Consider the following 15,624-nt stretch of genomic DNA (forward strand, 5'->3'; position numbering starts at 1 on the left):
CTTTATTCACTATGGATGTGAAGTTAATGTGTTACTGAGAAAGCTGCTTAAACTTCTGTCCTCACTGTTCCTCATGTGTAGAGTAGCAGTATTCCAAAGCACTTCTGTGATATGTTCATGGATGTTCCTAAAATGTTCTGTTTTGTTCCAAGATGGAACCTCTTTTGTTTTCTTGCAATTTTGACAGTACCCAGTAGCCTCCAACGTGGTTTAGACCCATACAGTGCATGTAATGAGAGATCCTGGTGAACAACAGGGGAGTGAAATTACTATGATCAGCCTGTAAATAGCAGCAGCCGTCTAATATCAGATATTTAGATGTCAGATTGAAACAGGTCTTCGGTAACTGAAATGCCTCTTGTTAGTTTGCTTGTGAGTGGGGTTTTTTAATGACCTCAGTTTATGTATAAGCAATATGTAATTTCATTCTGTAGTGCCAATGCAAAAGAGTTTGGGATTTTATTTCCAGATTTGTGTAGTGAATGGGTAAGTCTATGAAAGTCCTGTCTGTATTTAGGATGTTGCTTATACTGTGCAGTTTGGTGGTGGAGTACATTAAGATTATTTTTTTATTTGGATTATTATTAAGTTTTTTAAATTATAGTTGTATGTCTCATCAAAAAAGGCCCTGATGCTTGGTCAACTTCAAACATTTTCTTCTTCTCAGCTTTTCTACCTGTGACTGTCATTTTACCAGAGAAAATAATTTCATGGAAGGGTAGTTCAGATGCATGTTTTGTGTAATTTGCAAGTGTGGACACTTGCACATAGTTACAGCTGACAGAGTACAGTCAGTGGCGGAAGAAGTATCCTACCAACAGTTCCCTGCTCCTATAAGAATTTCTTGTATTCTCCAGGATTTATGAAGTCACAATGTCAAAAGTTTTTGTAGCATTTAGCTATTCATGATGGAGTGCAAGCCAGTTTGAAATTAAAAATGGCTGGATGAGCTTTACTATGCAAAAATTAAGCTCATAATCAAATTTGCCAATTATACAAAAAGAAATTTAAAAAGGGAGGTTTTAGTACCTGAAGTGGCAAAGATTGTGCATACATATCTCTGTCAAGTAGTCTGGCTTTTCTGGATGTGCATTAGAAAGACATCACAAATACTGTTAGCTTTCTTGTGATTATTATTTGTGAGGAACATGGATCATGCTTGTTCTTGAGAAATATGCACTTGCTTTAAGTAAAGTAACTGAAGTGAAATAGAAGAATTTGTGGAAAACACAAGAAAGATGTTTTCAGCTATATTAATAAAAAGTAGTTTGTTGTTACTCTGTGTTCTTGAATCATTCATGTCTTACCAACCAGCTGGCAAAAATAAGTTGGATTCAGTGCATGCTTTTTATCTTACATGTGGAAATAATTTGCAAAAATGGTTTAAAGTCTGTTGATTTTAATTTTGGAATCTTACCCGCCATGCCCCCATGTAAATGGAGCTTTTGCTCTTGAGTGGTGATGAATATGCAGTCATTTACTGTTTTTTCTCCTTTTTCCCCTCACACCTGTTTTTTAGCAACAGATTAGAGTCTTGATGTTTTAGAGCTTCCAATCCTTCCTCTTGTTCCTTTGGTCAAAAACACAGTAAAAATAGTGTAAACCCCTGAAAATTTTGGACTTCCTATCCACATGCATTGTGACAAAGTCTACTGCAGTTCAGTGGAAATGCTTCCTACAACATGGTAGAGAAATACAGCTGGTGTTTTAGGGACCATGCTACCTAGAATTTCACCGCTGGCTTTATACTTTAGTGAAGAAAATTGATTCTAATGTTTTACAGTGTGCAGTATCCTATATTATCCTGTTTCTACTCATCATTTTTTACAGTTCAGGACTCCATGCTGGTCAGGAAGCTTGAACAGTCCCACAATCTTTGCTGGCATTGATGCTTTATTCCTCCTTATACCTACTTTTCCCCTACATCTTTACTTTCTGCTTCGTTATCTCTGCATCTCATCTCAGTTTGTGAGCATTTTGGGGTTGTAGTCTGAATTTACAGGAATATAAAACCAAGTGTCAAGCACAGACAGACTTGCTCTCATAAACCTGGCAGCATATAAAGAAGGCAAGTGGAATTTGCATCCTGGTAGGTTATTCTTGGTCAGCCAAACCTTCCAAAGCGCTACAAGCAAGCTGTGGTTTACATGATTTAGGAGAGAGATACCAAGGCAACTTTGGAAGCAAGGGTTACCTTTTATTTGCAGTAAAACAGAATTCAGATGTAGACCCAGTAAATCAAACCACTCTGATCTGAGGTGGAGAAATTATGTCTGAAAAAGTGGAAACTTGCAGTATTAAGTCTGCTGTTTGCACTTGGAAGGTTATTTCATTAAGGCAGCTGGCACACAGAAAGCTTCCTTTGTTTCATTGGAGGAGGTCTGAGTTTATGCTTAGCTGGACTCTGGGACAGGTGCTCTTTCAGCCTTCACCTTGCTCCTCAAAAGTTTCCTCATCCATGTCATTCAAATTGTTTGTTGTCATGATTAAAAGTGAGTAAATAGTTATGGTCTCTCTGAAAAGAAGTATCTCTTTCCCAGGAGCAATATTTTTTCATTCTTTGGTCTTTCTTGCCCCTGTGCCCTCTGAAGCGAAAAGCAGATTGAATCAGGGTAGAGATATTGTCAATTCTCCAGCTGGAGAAGTGAAAAAGCTTTCACTAGACTTTTTAAAGTAGCAGCCCAAGAGGAGCCCTTTGATGCTATATTTTAGCCCTTCTACATTATATTTTAGGCCTTTTGTACCCTTTTCTTTCTATCATTAGTCTTTGTGTTCTGTTGATCATTTAGGGTATACCATTCTTTCCTTCCCTTCCAACCATATGTAGTAAAAGAAAGGTATTGGGTGAAAATTGTTATTACAGCAGCATGTATTGCTGTGCTGCAAAACCAATAAATGCATTTTTTTTTCTCCTGTAAGAGGAAGAGAAAACATACTTATTTTGGAGGCCAGTGTTGCTCTAGGGCTTCATTTAATTGCTGTCCAGCTGAACTTGTCAGCATCTCACAGGTGCAGATATATTTATTTTAAACTTTATGTAGACTCTGATGAGGAAAAAGGAACAAACAAGTCTGTGAGGAAAGGCAAGCAACATATATAATTTGTGTTTTGGCTTGTGGTCTTGCAGGAGGTATTTCGGTGGATTTGGATTAATTTTTCCTCTGGTAATTTACTGCTGGAGGAGAGGAAGAAAGAGCCTCCAGAGTGTAGATGATCTTCGCCTGGGGAGCAGTGCAGAAGCATAATGGAATTTCCTGTGTGAGAGGTGCCTGAGTATTACAGCAAAAACAAGTGTTTGTGGGAACAAAAGGGAAGGGAAAAGGACACAATAAGTGGTTAGGTTATGTGGATAGAAATGAAAGTTATTAATGTCCATAGAATTCAGATGAGAAATTCTAAACTTAATCTAGAGCAAGAGAAAAACAATTGAAAAGCTGAAGTAAAGGGTTATATGAATGGAATATCTTCAGGGGAAAGATTACAATAACATCTGTGTTTTGTGTAGTGTGGGATGGTCTTTGGATGTCGTTGATGCTACACACTGGTGTGGAAGTGGAGAGCTGAGGGAAGATTGAATGAAAGTAATGATGATAATAGAGGGAGAAAATGAGTAAGAATTTAGGAAAGCAGAATGCAGTGCCATGAGTGTGTTGTGTGTTCTTGGTTTCTTTTTGGTTGTTTGTTTGGGGCTTTTTTTAGTCATGGTGGGTAAACGGATAGTGGGAGTGTTAGACTAAAGATAATCTCCTGATGACAGCTTTTTTTCACAAAGTGGGTAGTAATAACCAGGCAAAGAGAGCTATTCCCTCTCTCCTGGCAGGTTACCTTTACACCAGCTTGCTCAGCTCAGTTTCATTTGTCAAGCTCTGATACTCTCACAAATCAACCACAAGTATAACCAGCTTTGGGGAAAAACTTTGTATTAATCTGTTGATACCTTGTTAAGAAGTAAGACAGGCTCCCTTTTGTGAGCTGATACTGAAGGAACAGAATGACTTTCCTTTTACTGTAGAAATATAATTATTTTCCACCATAAGTTTCTGCATCCTGATTATAATGTATTTATTTTTGGCAGGGAGGAGTGAAAACCAGATTCACAAAGATCCTGCATTGACATTTGAAAGGTATGAGTTTCTGCCCTGAACTTGTAAAGTTTATTAACTTTTATTGTTATAGTTTATTTATTATACTTTTATTATATCAGTTTATTATTATTTTTTCTCACCCCTGACATGGAGTGGTAGCTTTGTCTCTTTCACACTAGTTTTGGTCCTTATCCCTCTCAGGAATTCCCAGTCAGAAGAAGATGGTTCATTTCACATCCCTATATAGTCCTGATCTCATTCTCCTGAGGTTGCTAACTAGGGTGCCAAGGTAACAATCTGCTAAATTTCCTGAGAGGCTGAAGACATGCTCACCTGTCCTCCAGAAGTTCTAGCTTTTTCTCAACAAATGGATTTTAAATTGTATGCTCTTAAGAGCATGAAGTGCCTTGGAGAAGATGTTTGGGGTTGTTGGTTTTTTATGGTTTTTTTTTCCCCTCTGTCATTCCTTTGTTGCCCTCTTTGGCTTGTACCTCCCTTTCCAATATGATTTGCTTCAGCATTTATTTGGCATTTGGTAGTTGTTTGTGGTTCTGTAACATTCTGCAGGTACTCACAAGTCTTAACTGCTGTTGAATGAAATCACATTAATGTATTAATTTGAGTTCTTTTGGTGTGTCGCTCACTGATTAAATTGAGCAAGAACATAGAGCAAGAACAATAGAATTTGAACAAAACCATCCTTCTTTAGCAGGATTATGTATAGATTGAAAAAGAGAAGAAACAAAAAAAATGTGGTTTAGTAATAATGCAGTCAGTCAGTTGAAACTTACCTTCAGGTTACTGACAAGGCCTTACTATATATTGATTTAGAAAACACTGGAGTTACTTATTGATGTTGCATTGAGCTGGGAGATCACTCTTCCAGTTACATCAAGGCAAGATGGCTTTATATAACACAAAGAACATGAGTCTCCTGTCAGCCATGTCCAAATCTCTGTTATGGCAGGGTAAGCTGGAAATAATGCATAGTCTGATCAGCTGTATCAATAGAGTTGTGGTTATAGATAATAACTATCAGATGATTACTTTATACTATATTATACATAACTTGAGCTACTTTGATGTAGTTTCACCTGTTTATTTGCCAGATTATTGACTTTCAGGTGTTTTATTATGACAATTTCCCCCACTCTCACCACATTTTTTCAGTAGTCATTAAGTGAATAGATTAAAACTGTAATTCTGAGATATTTCCCCCAAAGCAGATACAAGATTTGCAGAGAGAAATTCACCACCTACCTCCCACTGTCTTTCCTTGTTACCAGTTTCATTCGATGATGAATCGATATCAGATTTCCAGCATGTAGGAAACCAAATCACCTGCAATGGTTGCTCTGTGTTGAACAACTTGAGCAATGGGAACCCTGGAATAACTGATGTTGCACCTCTTGGAAAGCCTATGCTGCATCCTGAGTGATAGAAGTATATTGAAACTTTAAATGCAAACTTGTTTGCTTTTAGTAGCCTTGGTGCTTAAACTGGTGATGTGTTACAGGGTTTTAGTATGGCAGATACCCCTGTATCCTATGCAAATGTCTGTAACTTTAATATGTGTTGCATCATTTAGATCCCTCTCTCGTGCATCTGCATGTGTGCATAACCTTGCCATTATTTTATTGTCCCATTCAAATTCTTAGGTATACTTACATCAGGGAAAATAAATAAGTAAAAAGGAAGTACAAAGTTCAAGAACTTTATACTACTCTGTTCATCAGTACAGTATTTTAAGATTTTTAGAACCTTATTTTGACATTTCACACATGTAAATATAACCACAGACAATATTTTTTCTAAAAAATAAGTAAAAATTGTACTTTTACAGAATTGGGTATTGATAACCAACCAGTCCTTCAACATAATCCATTGTTGTGGACTGTTGCTGACTGCTAAATTGACCAGGAGTACTTTGTGCTAGCTGTCATATTTATTGTTGTTGCTGTATTGGATGGTTGTTTACTCCTGTTTGTCATGACCCCCTTTTAAAAGACAGCACCCTTGAAGTGCTTTACATTTGGATCATTGTGTGGAAAATGCCTGTTCCAGCTCTCCAAGGAGGAATGGATAAGAACTGGTGATGTGGTGCTGGATTTTCCCCAGCCAGCTCCTGGCCAAGAGTGGGGCTGTTCCCAGAGAACAGCACAGTCCGGGATACAGCTGTAGGGCTTATGCTCTGTGGCACAGGCTGTCAAGTGTCGAGGCCAGGAGCAAGGATGGGGAGAGGTCTTCTGTGTGGTTTCCAGAAGGTGTTTATTCCACTGAAGGGTCCAGGGACAAAAGACGAAAGATACAGGGGTACAGCAACTTATATAAGGGGGAGGTTCAAGGGGTGGGCACAAATCATGACCCAGTAGGGGAAAGACTGGGGAGGAGCACAGGGTGGGGTCACATAATACATAAACCACTGGGGAAGACAAGGGGAGGAGAGTGGGACACATGGGCCAATGGGGCTTCGGGAAATAGGGGAATTCCAAATGGGGTGGTCCAGGCAGGGGGTTGGCACAAGGGAGGATTGACAACTTAATGGGGTGCGGGGCAGGGAACATTTGGGAACAAGGGGCAGGTACCAGGGTGGATTGGTAACTGGGGTAGGAGGGCACAATTGAGACTGGACTATTAACACTGGAGGGGTAGAACTTAACAATACAGAGGATAACTGAACCAAATATAATGAACAAAAATGCACCACAATAAACTGGAATACGGGTTTTTTCTACATGGTGTCACAGCCAAAACCACCACTGGCTGCTGATAGCAGCCTGTACATCCCTGCTGCTCGATAAGTGAGGAATTTGATCTAAAGTTCAGAACAAGCAGAAACCTCTTGCTTCTGCAGGTTATGTGTGTAAAGAGTCTGAGCTTGTATTTAACAGGAAAAATCCCAAACCCACAACTGCTGCTGACTTGTTTTATCAAAGGTCTGGTTGTGAAGATTAAAGAGGGTTTTTACAGTATAAGCTTGATAGAAGATTTGACATGATGCTGAATGAACAGTTACTTGCTGTAATACAGCTCAGTTAAAGCAAAGGCTTTTTCATCCATTTGAGTTTTCACACGTTTGTAAACTTAAAAAAGCTATACGACTCCAAATATACTTGCTTTAGGGTTTCACATGTTGGGCAGCTGTACTGCTAATAACCTGATGTGTTTCCTAGAACATTTTTAGTTGTGAAATGTCCTATATACACATTTTCATGTGTGCTTGGTTCTCAGAGTAAGCTGCTGATTGTGGATGTGGAAGGAGCTTCTGCTGGTTTGTTGTGATCATTGCCTGATTTACTTTTTTTTCCCCTTTCTAACTCTTCAATGCAGTGAGAAGCTTTATCAGCTTTTCACAAAGTAGGAAGAATAGAAATTCTACCTGGAAAAAAGAAATTTAACCAACCTCCCCTTTTCTCCTATTTTGCTGAAAGGGCTTAGAAAAGGGGGCTGAGGAAGACCAGAAGAGGAAGAGCAGAATTATATTGCCCTGAGGTCTACATCTTAAATCAGTTTGATCTTAAACCAGTGACTGTTTTAAGATCTGATGAATCACTATCAGAGTTAAAAGCACCTATACCACAGTCTTGAGAAGCTGGCATCCCAGCCTTCAGGAGTGATTTGTATCTGACCCTAGTAGCTCAGGCAATACTATAGCTTAAAAGGATGACAACCTAATTCTTGTGAAGGATACACTCCTTTTTAAAAAGGAGACAAGTTTTTAAACCTTTTTTTTTCCCATTTTTTTTCATTTGAAATCTTTTCATTAGTAGGCGAGACAACCCAGCCATACAGGTAGGGAGCTACATATGTACTACCTCTACAAAAATGGAGGAAAATCAGTAAACAAACATTAAATAGCTGAAACAATGTGCAGGAGGGAATGTGATGGCATGGAGGTTTTACTGGCAGTGTCCAAGATGCCCACATACTAGTGAGTTATGCAGGTCACCCCAAATGGGTTCCAGTAAAAGCTTTAATACTAACACAGGCATCCTATTTATAGACATATCTCTCTGTCTAAATATAAATTGCTCCCAGTCTTGTCTAGACTAACATCAGAGCAGTGCTGGTGTTAAAAGTGGGGTTAAGAATTAAGAGTATAAACCATACTATTCTTTAAATTACTACCTGTTACAATGAGCATCTAAACTTCGTGGCAGCAGTGCAGCTTTGAATGCTGTTGTGTCACCCAGGATACCTCTTCCTGGTGTCCAGGCATCAGAAGGGTACATGTGGTAGACGTGACCTGTAAGCTGAATACTCTCCTGCATGTGTTTAAAGCTTTGGGAATGTATCGGTGCGTGGATGGATGGATAGATCAGTAAATGACTTTCATTGCTGACTATTTTCAGCAGCTGGGTCTTAATGAGTCTTTCAACTGTTGCTACTGTGTTTAATCTGCTCACTTACTCACTGTTCAGCATTAGAGAAGCTTTCTAGGAGGTAAATGTCCTGATTACAGAAGAGGTTAGTTTGATTGTGTTCTGCACAGACCTTGAGTTCTTTTTTTTTCTTTTTTTTTTTTTTCTTTTGTTAATTAAGAAATGTATGCTGTGCACACATATAATTAGGATAAATAAGCAAGTGTTGTGCTTGGAAGTGCACATCCAAATATACAGTTGTTATTAAGATAAGTGTCTTGGACTGCTCCAAGCTAAAACCTGAGGTCCTGTCTCTTTAGCACTGGTCTTACTGTCTATGTATTTGAGTGTTTTCCTTTTAGATTTGTAATATAATGTATATTAGCAATGGCTGAATAGAGTGAAAAGGATGGCAAAAAGTGACTTTCATTTCCTTTTCATTTAACATAAGAGCTTCTCCTTAGTTTATTTGCTATGCTGCCTAATGGCTCTTATCAAAATAAATAAACAGAGCAGCTGCTCTTAAATGTAGGGAATACTTAAAACGTGTAATGTACCAATGTGAAGAAAATGTAGTGTAGTGGTATTTCTGTTAAGTGTACTAAAAAAAAATAAAATATATACATGAGCTTTGATCAAATGCCAGCTCTTACATCAGTCCTCTTTGTAATCTTTCTTGCTGATCTGTGACCTTGACCTTGTGTTTGTATTTGTATGTCAAATCTATTTTAGGGATGGACAAACTAAGTTCAGTTTAATAGGATTTATACTCCAGCTTCACAGGATACCTTAGTAAAATACAAAAATTAAAATATTTGGGTCAGTTAAATTTTCAGTCATCTTTTAAAATTTCAGTGGGTTTGAAGACCCTGACTTTGTTGTTTTTGTTCTTTAAGTGTTTAGGAGATGGTTCTTACAAAGACATCTTCAGTCCACCAATAAACTGATCTAAATTCAGCTTAGGCCTTCTCCCTGAAGGTGGAGTTTTCTCTTCAAGCATCTCACTAGTGGATGTGCTTTTGTTTGGCATTGAGGTTCAGCAGTGAAAGTAGTCCCTTCTTTGTCCTTCCTCATGCCACTCACAATCCCATGTTCCCACAGAGAGAACTGTAAAACAGACACTTGGCAGATCTTTGGGGTTTCTCTGGACTGTGATGAGGTCCTTAGTCTGGCTTGCCTTGTAGGAGCTTTGTGCCACATGAACTCAGCAGCTTCTTGAGTACAGCCCTTATTTTAAACATTTACAAACAGGGCAGCAGAGTTGGTTGGTGTAACACTGGCACTTCAGGCATGTGTGTTCATAAAGCCTTAGTGAGGTTATTGGTTTCACAGGCATGCTGAAATAGGGTCTCAAATTAGCTAATACTTATGTGCAAGTATGGAGTAATAGATTTATTTTTAAAAGGTCTTTTATTTCTGGGGTAATGTTCTTGTAGAAAATCACATGCTTTCTTCAAAAATCAGTCATCATCTATGTTGCTTTCTTTTTGACTTTAATTTGGCATAAGCACCTGTTTAACTCTCTTGACAGTAATGGAACAAGCAATAAAAATAAGTAGCCTTATTTTTTTGCTATTGCAATTGTTTTCACCATGAAGAACTCATTAAAAACAGATATAAAATGTTTCCACAAATCTGTGATGGCATATTATCTTAAAATGCATGGCACCATTATCAGCATAAATTTTGAGAAATTATTTCAAAGTGTATGTCCTTACAGTGAGGAATAGTTTAACACTTTCCCTTACCATTGTTATTCGTTGTTCTTGCTGGGCCTTTGTTGCAGTAAATACTATTTTCACTGGTATTAAGTTGATATTTTAATTGTTCTCATTTGACTCATGGCTGTGGGTGAGGTGTAGTCCTGTTCTTTATGTGTGAGGGTCAGATGATCATCTCTGTATACATCTATATGACTTCAAGTCCTTTTAATATTTTACTTAGGGATTTATGTTGTGAATGTTTTTAGATTAACTCTGGCATCATGATAAGGACTCTTTGTCCTTTTGTCTTTACAGGATGTTATGAGCCTCCTCTTCCAAGGTTTCACTAAAGCTGGTTCTTACGTTTTATCTTGAATTTTTGCTTGGCTTTATTGCTGTTTTGGGGAGAAAAAAAATCATAATTTTTTATTTGAATTGAGGTAGTAGAGAGCAATGTGCTAATGCATATTTTTTACTTTCCCACTTAAATGTAGGCATATGACCCTTTTCTGTGTCCACAACAGCCTTTGTAAACATCATCCACAATAAGCTGAAATCTCCTATTAAAACAGAAGCTGTAGTGTCCCCTCCACTCACTTAAAAAAAAAAACCAAATCCAAACCACAAATCATCTGGGTCTCTAATATGGTTTTTTGTGACTGTGATCCTGTATTTTACTTTGCATGGAATTCCTGCGTGTTTGTGTTCAGTTAGCTGGAACCTATTCTGTTGAGAAGTCTACAAAGTGGCTTTCATTCATAACCATTTCATGCTTGGTCCCAAGTGAAACACAGCTATTACTGTCAATAAGATACTGTGTGTTACTTTTTAGTCCTTTGTTGCACTTTGACATCTGAAACCAATTCTTGGTTAAAAGAACATAAAGTGACTTAACATACGCCAAACCACCTAACATAGTTATTCCAAGAAATACACCATTTTAGTGCACTGCTATCAATAAATGCCTGTATCTTTAGATCCCTCCAACAAGCAGAAGGTCAAAGTTGTATGGAAATGCATTATCTGTATGTATTGATCATAACTCAAAAGCATGATTGCCCAGGAGAGGACATTGATTTCTTCAGTGTATATTAATCACATTTCGTTCTTGGGGAGTTGATGTAGAGTTAAATGTATAATCAGTGATTTGGTTTTGTAGGTGTCAGAGGGAATGGAAATCTGGTTGAGTTTCCTTTTAATTGCTTTTTTATAGGCAGGTGGTATACCAAGCATTGGAAAGGTGCATCCTCTGTCCATTCTGTTGTATATTGCCTTCCTCTGTTCTGAAGGCTTTGTATAGATTTTTGTATGTTTTTTGTTCTTGGTCTCTTGAATAAGAAAACTCAATTAACCAAAAGCCTGTCTGCACACTGTGTTTCTGAGCTTGGATCAACACCCTTTCCCACGTTAGTTGAGATTCAGTGATACACGCTATTTCTGGATCCCTCTCCTTAATGGATGTGAAGTGGGGGTGTAACTTCTCTTATTTTATTTTCTAGTTTCTGCCCTTTTTGTCTTCAGCAGCAGCAGACCATTGAGCTGTGATTGATGGGTCAGGTTTAGGTGTCAAATACTTGCTTCTATCACAGGTGGTGTTCATAAGTTGAATGTCTGTTCTTCCTCATTCCATGCAATTATGGAGACACTTGGCAGAGAGTGTGTTTCAAGTTCATGCCTAGAGTGTTAGCAGACCATAATCAACAAGTGAGCTCAAAGATGTCCTTTACAGTACCATTAGAGGACAAAATAGAAATATTCCTCCACTAGTATTTGTAAGAACAAATATATGTGCATGAGTCTGGGTAAGGAATTGACTGAAATGTCTGTTAAACACCAGGTAAATCCTAAGTTATACGAACTGCATGGGGTATTCTGCATCAAGGAGTGATTATTTCTGTGATGGTCTGTTCTTGTACTTGTTAGCATAAGAAATACTTAATTAAGATAGGCTGAGCTGTTGTTTGAAGAGTGTCACAGAACAAAAAATAGCCACACGTGTTTTGTCTCTGAACTTTACAGAACTTTCCAGCAGGAGGTTTTGATGTGCAGGCCAGATCTGGATTAAGCTGTTTATGGTCCTTAGGTGTACTTGTAAACCTTGGAGAGCTGCTACTAAGGCTTTCACAAACTCAGCTTTCATGGCAATTGTCTGCTCCCCATTTCCTCCTTCCCATGTACTTATCTCTTTTGGAGGTTTCATTTGGTTTGGGGTGATGTTGGATGACATTGTTTTTTTATTTCTCAGGTAGGGTTTTGGTTGGTTGGTGTGGCTTTTTGGTAGGGCTTGGGGTTTTTTTTGTGTTTTGGTTAGCTGGGTTTTGTTTTGTTTTGTTGTTTTTTGGGTTTTTTTCTTCTTTTCAATTTCTTTCCCACTCCTTACTGATAGCTTTACGAAGTAAGATACGAAAACACGAGTCACATGTAACTTAGAGAGAAATGTCTGCCTGTTGCCTTCTGCAAGCTGTGCACCGTGATCTGAAAGATATGGCTGGGGTGGGTTGAGTGTCAGCATCAGATGAGTCTCAGTGTAGCCAACAGTGCTCAGAATTTGGGTTTTCCACATTCTGATTCTTTGCAGCAGAGTTTGAGGCGTTCTGACTTGGTGTCTCTGCTGGCAGGGTGCGCAGCCTCGCCTCGCCGCCTCCCCAAGCAGCCTTCTGCGTGGGTATGGAGATCTCCCTGACACTTCCACACCTCATTTCAGCACACACTGGAAATGTTGTGTTCCCCTGGATATATATTACGTACCATCCCAAAGCTCCTCGTTGTTGTCATGGGGTGGTATTCCATGGTCTGAGTGTGTCACAGATTCCCGGACTGGAGAATCCCACGTGAAATTTGAGGAGTGGAGGGACACTTGAGATGAGGTGACTGAATCCCCCTTTCCACACCCCAAATGGAATGTGTATGGACAGCCTCCCTTTCTTATGTGCCTCTGGCGCCGCTGTTAACAACAGTAATCAGCATTTACATTGTAGTGTTCTCTTAAAAGCTGAATGAAGTAAATTAAAATAGTCTCTACCATGAGAACAGGTTGTTGGTTCGCTAACATTTCAGTCCAGTGGTCTGTCAGGTCTTATTCTCAGAGGAAAAACTGTGTCTTGTGCCTGCTGTGCTGTTGGTTCTGTGTTTCTGTCGATTTTGTGTGACTTACAGACTTCTCAGTTACTCAGGGTTTGTGCGCTTTTGTAAAACGGTAGATTTTGCATCATTTTGAGCTTTTTCATCATCAGTTATGGAATTGGTTTGCTCTAGTATTTTTCAGAATCCTATTAGTTTAATTGCTAAAATAATCAGAAGGTTTTGATCAGGCTGGTTTGGGTCTGATCCCTTCTACACACCCCCTCCCAGTGCTGCCCCACTGCCATAGTGAAGAAAACACCTCTTTCTGTTGTCCAAACCTTAGTCAGGTTGGGGCTGGGTTTGGCAGCACACAGCTTAACAAAACACAGGGAGGGGAGGCTTTTCCACTCCTATGCTCGTGCAGAATTTGGCCGTGAAGCCGTGGCTGTTGCTAATCCCGCATTACCCAAGGGGTGTTTGACAGAGGGAGCGATGCTGCCGTGTGCTCCGTGCCAGCCTGGAGGGAACAGCCCCAGCTCAGGATGGGAAATGCCATCCCCAACTCCGGTGGGGTCGGAGTCTCGGGAACCTCTTCAGAATTCCTGGCAGCAGCAGCAGGAGCTCCTGCTGCAACACGATTCTTACGTGTCCTCTCCTGACTGAGCTGTCTGAAACAGACAGGCTATTCTTCCCGTGGTTCAAATGTCTTTTGGAGTCAGTCAGCAGGCCTTGGAGGAGTGAATAATGTGCCAAGCTCCTAGGAAGAAGCTTATTTTTGCTTTCTCAAACTGATACCCTACAGTTGTAGGAGAGGAGCCTGATTTATTTTGTTTAAATGTAGAAAAAGGCTTCTGGATTCCCAAGTTCTTTTGAGTATGCATCTGTGGGAGAATTCACCCACTTATTGCTGAGTTTTGCTCCTCCATCTGATTTTTTAATTTTTTTGTTTGTTTGTTTGTTTTGTGTTTTTTATTGGGGTTTTTTGTTGGTTTCAGGTTTGGTGTTTTTTGGGTTTTTTTGTCTTTTTCTAAGTTACCTTTGCAAAGGGAACCTTCAGAATGTCTTGGCTGCCTGAATCAAAACTGTGAAGAGGTCTCAGCTGCTGCATTCATCTGAACAGATTTCTGACACAAAGTGTGGATTTCAGAAAGCAAATACTTGATTCTCTTAAAGCATGTGCTTAAGTACCATTGAAGTACCTGCTCCTTTGTGCAGCTCTGTGCATTTGGTGCCAGGGTTGTTGATCAGGGATGTTTCACTGCTCAGAACCTTTGCAAAAAGAGCCAACTAAAGACTGAAGTGCTTTTACCAGCACTCTGAAAACATCCTTCCTGCTGAAATCAAAGGTGGTGTGCAAATTGAGCTTAATAACAAAATAATTCTGGGACAGCAAGTCTCATTACCCTCACTCATTCTTAGTTCACTGCAAGATTCTGCTGCAATCCCCAGTACCTCTAGAAATTTTTAATTTTTTTTTTTTTTTGAGGTCCTAATTTCATTGTGCTCTTCAACATTTCACTGCAGGCAGCCATAAGGATGGGAAATCACTTAAAATCTTGTGTTTTAGGTACTTAGTACTGGTACTGGAGCTGCTGAGTAACACACAGCCTTTAATATATTTATCCTCAATTATCTTTCTCAAGTTTCCATCTATTATTACTCCATCTGGCAAAACAGGGTACAGAGAAGTAAAACCAGAAGTCAGACAGCCTGTCTGCAGCACAGTGAGTAATCGGACCCCTGGATCCCAAGCTGCCACTGTAATCATTCTACTGCATTCCTCAAATCTGTAATAATTAAAATGACAGTCTGAGCCATTGGCTGATGTGGTGGGCTGGAGCCTTTCCACTTGGGAATATGAGAATGGGAAGTCAGTGAAGCTAGTAAGAGACTTTCTTTAGCTCTTCCAGTAGTAGCTAAGCATTAGAACATAAAATTTATTAAATAACTGAAGATTTTTGTTTCACAGACCAGTTTGATTTTAGCTTTACAAATGCATGTTTTGATTCATCTCAACTTAAAAATGGTACATAAAATTTCTACAGAAGTTTAATAGTCATGAAAGGACTCTGAAATGTAGTTAATAAAAATGTTTTATCTGTGTGAACATGTACTAATCTCAATCTGTATTAATCAATCTAACACTGCACATGAGTTTGGGAAATGTGTCTTCTAATAAATGTTCATGTGGGCAATCTGCTAGCCATTGCCAGTTTCCTGAATGAATACCTTAATGGTTTCTGTAAGATTTTTTTTCCTATGATCTTGAATTGAGACTGCAGAAGAAGACCCCTTGATAATACCAAGTTTTTTGAATTATCCAATAAGTAATGTAACCCTCATACTCAAATAATGCTAGTCCAGTGTTGTTAATTTACTGTGGCTCTCTGTTCCATTTAGCAAAAGGATTTA

General features: G+C 39.0%; 1 protein-coding gene across 4 annotated transcripts in view; it reads left to right on the forward strand.

Annotated features, from left to right (window-relative positions):
- The window catches only part of NRIP1 (nuclear receptor interacting protein 1), a 96,812-nt gene that overhangs the window by 68,328 nt on the left and 12,860 nt on the right, over window positions 1-15,624 (forward strand). For 3 of the 4 annotated variants that reach the window (XM_088051398.1, XM_014253566.2, XM_014253567.2), the window contains one exon: window positions 4,076-4,124. The exons of the other annotated variant lie outside the window; for it this stretch is intronic. The gene's annotated coding sequence lies outside the window, so the exon portion shown is untranslated. The remainder of the gene's footprint in view (window positions 1-4,075; window positions 4,125-15,624) is intronic. 4 annotated transcript variants of the gene reach the window in all.

This window comes from Pseudopodoces humilis, chromosome 2, assembly GCF_049639895.1.
Source record: "Pseudopodoces humilis isolate 2021_Gansu_Grassland_sample_001 chromosome 2, ASM4963989v1, whole genome shotgun sequence".
NCBI classification, from domain to species: domain Eukaryota; kingdom Metazoa; phylum Chordata; class Aves; order Passeriformes; family Paridae; genus Pseudopodoces; species Pseudopodoces humilis.